This window comes from Physeter macrocephalus, chromosome 10, assembly GCF_002837175.3.
Source record: "Physeter macrocephalus isolate SW-GA chromosome 10, ASM283717v5, whole genome shotgun sequence".
Lineage (NCBI taxonomy): Eukaryota > Metazoa > Chordata > Mammalia > Artiodactyla > Physeteridae > Physeter > Physeter macrocephalus.
The window spans coordinates 50,317,556-50,327,421 of record NC_041223.1 but is presented as its reverse complement, the minus strand read 5'-3'; the positions used below and the strand labels follow the sequence as shown (position 1 = coordinate 50,327,421).

The window sequence follows — 9,866 nt, the reverse complement described above, 5'->3', positions numbered from 1 at the left end:
TTTTTTTTTTTGTGGTATGCGGGCCTCCCTCTGTTGTGGCCTCTCCCGTTGCGGAGCACAGGCTCCGGACGCGCAGGCCCAGCGGCCATGGCTCACGGGCCCAGCCACTCCGCGGCATGTGGGATCCTCCCAGACAGGGGCGCGAACCCGGTTCCCCTGCATCGGCAGGCGGACGCGCAACCACTGCGCCACCAGGGAAGCCCTGTACATCATTTTAATATTCCTGATCTATAAATGTGTCCGTCCTATGGAATCTTCTTTGAATGGGTTATAACATCTACTTGGTTCCTTCATTTAATAAGTTAAATAAAATCTTTAAAATGTGTTCATTTTACATCTGGATCACAGTCATAATTTTACCTATTTTGAAAACTACCCTTTAATACTCATTTTATAGAAGTATCTCATTTGCACTAACATGAGCAGCTATAGTCTTTATTTAGTCCATTGAGTGTGAATGCTCATACTTTTATTACAAAAGAAATATTAATAGGTTTAGTTACTGCATCAGAATTCCCGCTGGGTGTTAGGTAATACATAATATATATACCACATTATCTTTCTAACAATAATTTACTTTATGTTGTTTATTGTCTGTTTCTCTCCATTAACATATAAACTCCATGAAGGCAAAGTTTCCACTGGTTTTATATCCCCAGTGCTTAAAATGGTACCTAGCACACAGTAAGTACTCAATAAATATTTGTCAAAAGAATTAAATCTACTGAACTTAGCTGGTTCTTACAAAATCAACCAGTAAATAGCTTGGAATATTATAAAACATTGCTATCCTTTCAAAAGGCGTTTTGAGAAATTTTGTTTTTAATAAATTAAATAGACTGTGTCTAAAATAGTTCTTCTAGGGACTCTAACTTTCCACAAGCTCCATTAACTTTAGGCTTAAAAAGGAATTTTTCTCTCAACTAGCACCCACTCTAGCAAAAGTATGAGTGCTGGCTTGATGTAAAGAGCAGAAACATAGCTCTTAATAGCTCAGGGTGAGATATTTAACCTGGTACAGAACCAGAAGAGCCAAGGGGTACTATGAGGGTGTTCCTTGAAAGGACTGTGAATGCAATAAATGCTACAAAATCCTGAGGAAAATGATACATAGGAACAGAGAACAAAGGGAGACACACTGAGGAACTAAAGCACAGATTAATCAAATCACTGTTTACTTTCAAGGCTAGCAAAAATAAATATGCTAGGCCCCAGACAAATGCCACATAAACATGTACCTCTTAATCCCCTATACCTATATTGCCCCTCCCCCCTTCTCTGCACTGGTGACCATTAGTTTGTTCTCTGCACTGGTGACCATTAGTTTGTTCTCTGTCTCTATTTACTGAAACAAATAAAAAAGGAAATTTCTCTACTGCTATTTACTAAAAAACAAATGAGCAAAAACAGTAAACAACACAAATGGCCAATAGTCAGAAAACTGATAATTATGGTATATCCACATATCACAGTCTCAAATATATATGCCAAGAGTTTTTAAATACATGAGAAAAGACTTTTGCTCTAATGCTATAATAAAAGGCCGTGTGGTGATCAGTTTGTAACGTACAGAAATATCCATTTACTAGGTTGTGCACCTGGAACAAAGATAGTATTGTAGGTCAATTATACTTCAATTTTTAAAAATCAGAGAAAGGGGAAAAATGTGTTTTTTTCCCTAGCCAGGCACACTGGTACAGAATTTCCCATTTATTTGCCTTCATCAGATTTAAATTTCATCTTTTATTTTGGAGGAAGGTGAAGGGGATCAGAATATGCCACTCCAAAATATGACACTTTGGCATAAGAATGATTTTGAGCTGAAGGCATTTGAGATTCAACAGATGCAGAAAGGAGCCTTCCTGCAGCTTCCCTTATCTGACTAAAAGTAGAAACTCTTAAGAATTGAGGACTGCCATAAATCCCCTCTCCCAGGGAAGTTTTATGACCATGAAGAAGACAGAAAGTCAGCATTGCACTGGACCAGCACAAACAAGCCATGCTAAGATAGCCCTTATCTTCCATTGGTTTCCCCTATACATTTACCTTCCCACAGTTTGCAGCCCCTAGAAGTCTAAAAACCCTTTCCTTTGTCTTGTAATGTCTCTGAAATTTATTGCTCTTTGTTAAAAATGACATCAGGTCTCAGGCCTACCCATTTCTTGGCATCTTCATTTCTTTTCTAGGAAAGCCCCTGTGTCACACAAAACTTAACATCAAATAAAATTTGTATGCTTTTCTCTTGTTAAAAAATAATTAAAATAAATAAAGGCTACAAAATATAAAATATGTTTATAAACCAGGAACTATAACAAAAGGTCAATGTAGTTATCTCTGGGTGGTGGGATTATGTGTGATTTTTCTTTCTTCCTATTTTTCTACTTTACAAGTTTTCTAAATGAGCGTTACTCTTATAATGTACACATACACGTGAGCACACACACACAGAAAAGATAGCTCTTTCTCTCCAGAAATCTACCTGCTAAGATATCAATACTATCATGCTAGCTAAGCTTCTTACACAGTTGATCTGAGAAGGGATAAAAGAAAGGAGATGATCGGGGCTTCCCTGGTGGCGCAGTGGTTGAGAGTCCGCCTGCTGATGCAGGGGACACGGGTTCGTGTCCCGGTCCGGGAGGATCCCACATGCCGCGGAGCGGCTGGGCCCGTGAGCCATGGCCGCTGAGCCTGCGCGTCCGGAGCCTGTGCCCCGCAACGGGAGAGGCCACGGCAGTGAGAGGCCCGCGTACCGCAAAAAAAAAAAAAAAAAAGGAGATGATCATGCTTGTACTTTGCTCAATTCTTGGCAAAATCAGATTTTACCAATGGAGTTTAATCTCTTGTCACACAAATACCTGTTCAACATGACATCATGCAACTACAAATATGCTTTAATCACATAAAGAGCAGTTAAGTACAGCATGATTTTCCTGTGAAAATCCCACACTAAGTGATAACAACTCCTGTGCCAGACACTTACAGAGTACTAACGTGATCCAAAAGGAGCCTAATGAAGAATGTGCAGTGGGCATGCCAAGACTTTTATCTGATACTCCTTCCAGGGCATCTAAGTGACTATAAAAAGTGTCTACTCTTCACTATCCTAAACATAAAACAATCTAAAGCTATAATCCTAAACTTTTTTCTCTAAAGCACTATTTAGGATCCTGACTCCATTGAGCCTTGTGCTAGACTAACATTTACGGAATCCATTTGTATTTTTATCCACACATCTTTCTTCCTGTTTCATCCATGCTTTCTGTTCTCCAAGTCTCTGATGCCCCCAGGGCTTCCAGATTTTTCTTTTTCAGGGTATCTAATTGGAAAGGGTCCTCTTATACTTCAATAACTCACTTATCTCAAAGTAAATCCAATTTTTTATTCTTATTTGATCTGTTCTAAGTAACAGTATGATTCATTTGACCATTGATCTTTATTTTTAGAAAACTTTATTTTAGAGACTTCCCTGGGGGCGCAGTGGTTAAGAATCCGCCTGCCAACGCAGGGGACACAGGTTGGATCCCTGGTCCAGGAAGATCCCACATGCCCCGGAGCAACTAAGCCCATGTGCCACAATGACTGAGCCTGCGCTCTAGAGCCCATGTGCCACAACTATTGAGGCCCGCGTGCCTAGAGCCCGTGCTCCGCAACAAGAGAAGCCATTGCAATGAGAAGCCCGCGCGCAGCAATGAAGACCCAACACAGCCCAAAATAAATAAACAAATAAATAAATATTTTAAATAAAAGAAAACTTTATTTTAGAAAGCACTCATGGAGTGTATCCTTTTTTTTAAATGTGTAACCCTCCCCTCTCTGCAGAAAAAAAATGACGATAAATGAGGAAACGTACTTTATGGCAAATAGGAGATTCACCTAACTTCAAAATGCCCCAGCATTCCTAAACTGAAATTTAAAAACTTACATTTTGAAACCTGACACTTTCACACCTGTGACAACCTTTTTGGAAGGACTTTACAAGCACGTAGATACATTATAACCTTCCAGCAGGTGGCACTCATATGCTGAAGAGGGGTCTATAAAACAGTAAACCAGCCCCGGTTCAAGGTGGCCCTAAATTTTCTGCTTTATTTTACTCTAGTGACACTGCTTAGGTACCAGTCAGAAGCTTCAAGGAGGTCAATGTTCCCCATCGCCACCCGACAGAAGTAATAGTGAGGTAGCAGGTATAATGCAAAAAGTACAGATTTTAGAATTCAGAGACCTGAGTTTAAGCCCTGACCCAGCTGTATGACATAAAGCAAGTTGCTTAACCCCTCTAAGCGTTATGGAGGAATAAAAATATCTACTGACAAACATACAGGTTCTGTAAGGATTAAAAAATGTACATTAACTTCATAACACAATGCTTAGAAAATATTAAATACTTGACAAATTATAGTTATTACTCTTATACCTACCACTATTGGCAAGAATGTTATGAGGACTAAATGAGAAAACAGATGTAGAATGCCTGGCATGCTACAAGTTCTTGACAAACAATAGCTGTTACTTATGCTGTACATAAGTGAGAAAGGTTAAGCACTCCAGGCAGTCAGAGATACTTGTTTGAGAGATGCTGCAATGGGAAATGCCATCTCATCTCCTTCCCAAAGTGCCTAAAACACTCCTCTAGTAGATTCTATAATAATAGTATAGCTATAGGAAAGTTATTTCGCTTTCCATTTGCAACAAACAATCTAGTTTCCTCTTCTCTGACTTCAAGTACTACATGTACTTGGTCTGAGAAAGATATTTGAAACCAAGTGCAGTCTGTAAGAAATAAGAAGTTTACATCCCCTTGACTACAAGAGCATATATGTTCTTTTAAAATATGAGTATTTAACCTTTCATGTAACATATTCCATATGAGAAAACTGGATACACTTCTTGGATACAGGAAACTGGTTGAATAAATTAAGGTCCATCCCTGCAGTAGAATATTATATAGCCATTAAAAAGAATGCAGTAAGAATAAGATAGACCTGTATTTTTGGTTTGGAATGATTAGTAAGATACAATACTAAGTGATAAAGATGGAACAGAATATATAGCATCCCTTGGTATTTTTAAAAGATATACATACATGCTGGTATATGCTTAAAAAGCACTGGTAAGGCCAGAAGTCAGCTACAGTAGTTACTTTTCAATGGCACTCTGAGTATATAAACTTTAAATAAAAAAAAAAACAGATACAAATCAAAATAAAGAGTTTACAAAGTAAAACCTAAATTACCTGGAATTCTCAGGGGCATTCTGATTCATTGAGGGGTAATCAGAAAATCTTTTCTTGCTTCAATTATCCTTGCTGAAAACCTTCCCTACCTTCACAATTATCAAAACTAAATTTATCTTTGACTTTAGGCATATTTTTAGTGTTTTGGGGCTTCAGTAAATATGAACTCGTAACAAATGTTTACTTCCTCATTTATCCTTTTTTCTCCTTGAAGTAAAATGAGAAAAAAAAACTAACTTAAAACTCCTTAGATCCTGCCTTAAAAAGAAAAAAAGTATTTTCTTATTCCCCTCTGTCTCTAGTCCTCTTTTCCTTCTCCTCTATTCTGCAGTCTCTTTTGATGCCTTACCCATGTGTCTGAGGTTTAGCTACTACTTCTATTGAGAATCTCAAACCTCAATCTTTACCCCTAATCTCACCCCTAAACTCTGACATCAGTTTCCAACTGTGCATTCTATACATCCATATGGAAATCCCACTGTACCTCAAAACCCACAGATCCAAAACTGAACATCACTTGCCCACCTCCACCCAAGAATAGTGGGTCCACTATTCTTGCAATCACACCAATATGTCCCAATCACCAAGGCAAATTCGAAACCTTAAAACCAATCAGTGTTCAGTTACTGAAGAAGTGCTATATACTCCACCTTTTAAATATCACTCATGAGTTCTCACCTTGACAGTTAAAATAAACCTTTAACTGGTATTTATAATGTGCTCTTGTCTCTGCCTGGAAACATCTTCCCTATCCTCTTCACCTGATTAACGCCTACTTGCTTTTTAGAAAGGACTAATTTATCACTGCCTCTAAAAAGCCTTCCCTGAAACTCAGAGTCCAAGTGGGTGCCTCTCTCCTGTGTTTCCTTCCATTCTGTATTTCTCTTAACATGCCACTAATTAAATAAAATTATAATGTAGTTTAATTAGCTATCTCCCCTAATAGATTGTAAGGTTCTAGAATGCAGGAACTATGTCTTCCATCTCTACATTTCCATTGTCTACAAGCCTGACACAGGGTTGGTATTTAACAAATGGTGGCTGAATTAATGAGTGATGATCTATCGCCTATCTTTTCATGCATTGACATGCATATCGCCTACATCTCATGCACTGACATCAAGATATCTTCCTAAAATGAAAAGTCTAATAATGTTAATTCTCCCATCCTAAAATCTTAAATGGCTTCAAAGGTAAAACTCCAAAATAAAACACTCAAAACTATCCACTCCAAAGGCTAAATCTATTTTTCCTACAAATAATTTATTGGGGGGGGTGGGGAGAGACTGAGATTCAAGATAAAACTGCACTGTAAAGATTTTAACCACGAATGAGGCAGGTAGACAAGATCCAACTTAAGGACCAGTGAGCTTTGCCCTGATAAAGGGAATGTCATAACTGGCATAAGTTGTGGCCTTCACCTTTGAGATACTTCCTTTACAATCATCATGAATGGGCTCCCAAGGTCTCCACTACACAGAATTCTACCCATTACCTATTGTCTCTTGTAAAGCCTTGCCCTGGGACATGGGGATGAGGCAGAAACATGATGGAAAATACCCATCAGGTAGCAATGACTTTAAAAAGTCAAAATGCATTAATAAACATTTAAGTGCCCAGCAAATTTCAGGCACAGGGAGCCTCAGGGAGTTTATGGCCTAACAGAGACCAAAGAGAAGGCAGATAAAGCAAATAATTTTAAAACTATAATTATGATGAGGCTATTAAGAAAAATACAGAATATGCATATACAGCAGACATAACCTAGTCTGGAAAGTCAGAGAAGGTACTCCTAATGAAGTATGCTTGTTGGAAAGAGGGAACTGAGAATTAGAGACTCAACCAGCAAGAAAAGTGTACTAGCAGATATTCTCATCATGTCATGAATATACCGAATCTAAGAACTCCTTCATTACTCATCTTCTAGGGGTAAATATTAAAAGAAATCCCTACTTTATTCTAAATTTGCTATGGCAGACTTCTATCATATGTAATAGAGCATAGCTCTCTTCTTTCCAGATGAATATTTATAAAACCACTTATAGCACAGGACCTGGCACAAAGTAGGCACTCAACAAGTTTTCTTGAATAAGAAAATGAAAGCAATGGTACATGAATTGGTTTTCAAACACGTTGGTTAGATGACATTTATCCCACATTGAGAGAATATTGTTTTCAAAACTGCCATTATCAACAAGAAACTGACAAACAAAATTAAATAAGAATGTTCAAAAAAGTTAATGTCTGAAAAATAATTTGAAATTGGTAATTAATTAATTCAGCAAAATAATGTAGTAGTAGTTTTATCTTAGATGCCCAAAATAAACCTTATTTTTATCTCAGTGCACTCTCAAGCTATCTGGTTTTACATCTAACCCGTATCTTTATAACTTGGGTTGGCCAAAAAGTTCATTCGGGCTTTCCGTTAAGATGTTATGGAAAAACCTGAACGGACTTTTTGGCCAACCCAATACATTTCTAAAATGCACAGTTTACATTTTCTTTGGTAAAAACAGGCAGCCAAGTAGCCCTGGAATTCATCTCTTCCCCCCCAGCCCCCCAATTCCTAGACAGTGCTGGCTAAGGATGTATAGGGAGAGGGGAAAGGCTTTTGCTTTCTGAAGGAACTTGTCTAATGTGTGTTAGATGTTCCACTTTTCAGAATGACTGGCGTTATCAATGGTCTGACAACCCACCCCAGATGCTACAACGAAATGTACTAACATTTACAATTTATAGCTAAGGGTTTTAATTAAGTATTAATGGCTAAATTATCAGTACCAATAATCCAATGTATTTCATATCACTGTGCTTCTAGAGAAGATAAATGCAGTGAAGTCAAGGCTCAAATAAATTAATCATTTATAGTTCCTGAAGACCTCACAGGAATTTTAACAGTAGTAATAAGGAAAGCTACTAAATGATCTAACCAAAATATAATCCAGGAAATGTCTACTGTATTGTTTTCATTAAATAGAAAATCTACTTCCTTCCTACTCTGCTAAGAAATCTTTATACGTATTATGAGAAAACACAGAGGGGGATGAGTTTCCACAATGAAATAAATTACTTCTTTTCTTTCTTTTAAAATTATTTCTTTTATTGTTTTCTTTTAAACATCTACTAGATTTAATCAATAAATTCTATTTCTACTGAGTGTTAACTTTAAGTTTTTTAAAATAACTACAATGTGACATATGTGGTTTTTATGAAAATATGTTAAACACTGATTAGGAAAAAACTAGAAATCACTATAATAATTAAAATAGTTCACAATACTATAACTTTCCATAATTTTGTGTTTAGTAGAGCACATATGCAAAAAGGACAACATTAAAGCAAGCTTTCTGTGAATGATTTTGGAGCTTTGAAATTTAATGTCTACTCAAGGCTGTTTGCAATGTACATATAAAATGTCAAATCTCACTAGACTGTCTGTCCTCTTTGAAATGTTCTTCTCCAACATAAGTTCTGATCACACTCTTTGACAAACTTAAAACAAACATTCACTTTGGAGAAAGCTCCTTTTAAATAAAATCCACAGGGAAAAGGTGGATTAATTTGACTACAAAACCATCTTGCACAGAAAATATATTCTAAACAAAGGCTAACAACAAACTTGGAGAAAGTCACCAAATTGTAAGACATTAGAGGGAATTTGCTTGATTTATAGAGCTTATAAAAAATCATTAAGAAATAAAGAAAAACACTTCAACAGTGGGTAGGAAATACAAATAGACATTTCAAAAAAATATATAAATTTAGATAGTCAAAAATTATATGAAAATATGGCTACCTCACTTAATTTAAGAATACAAATTGAAGCAATGGAGACATATTTTTCATCTATCAGACTGGAGAATTTTTTAAAAGCTTAATAGTATCTAAGTGGTATCAACAGGAAACTGAATAAATTAAGGTCTATCCCTACAGTAGAATATTAAATAGCCATTAAAAAGAATGCAGTAAGAATAAGATAGATCTGTATTTTTGGTGATATTAAGTGATAAAGATGGAACAGAATGTATAGCATCCCTTGGTGTTTTTAAAAGATATACATGTGCCAGCATATGCATAAAAAGCATTGGTAAGGCCAGAAGAAGTCATCTATAGTAGTTACTTTTGTGCAGGAGGACTAGATTGAGGAAAGTAGAAGTGTAAAATTTTTCATTTTAAATCTTTCTATATCTTTTGAATTCTTATTATGTTTATATATTCTTATCACTCATATTTTTCTTTAATATTTCTGAAATGTCAACAGGAATTACCTAGAAGAACAAATTATGAATAATTTTGATTTGCTACCCTATAATGTTCTACAATTTTTAAAAATTAATTTTTATAAAAATCTACTCTAAGATATTGTCAAACTGCAACCTATAACCCATTAGTGGATTATGAAATCAGTTTAATGAGTTGCAAACAGCATTCCCCACCCCCACTCCCCAAGTGAAATCACTGAACTGGACTGGAGTAGAAAATAATTGAAAACACCAGTGCACATCATAGGTTATGAGCAAGAGAGAGAGCACCAGAGCAAGAGTGGATCACAGTCAAAAAGTTTGAAAACCACTGCTCTAGGATATTATGTTAAAAAGTATTTTTTTGTGTGTGTGTGGTATGCGGGCCTCCC

The 9,866-nt window shown here is 36.4% G+C and overlaps 1 protein-coding gene across 4 annotated transcripts in view; it reads right to left on the bottom strand.

Annotated features, from left to right (window-relative positions):
• CDK19 (cyclin dependent kinase 19) overlaps window positions 1–9,866 on the bottom strand; it is a 182,741-nt gene that overhangs the window by 57,863 nt on the left and 115,012 nt on the right. The window lies entirely within an intron of this gene.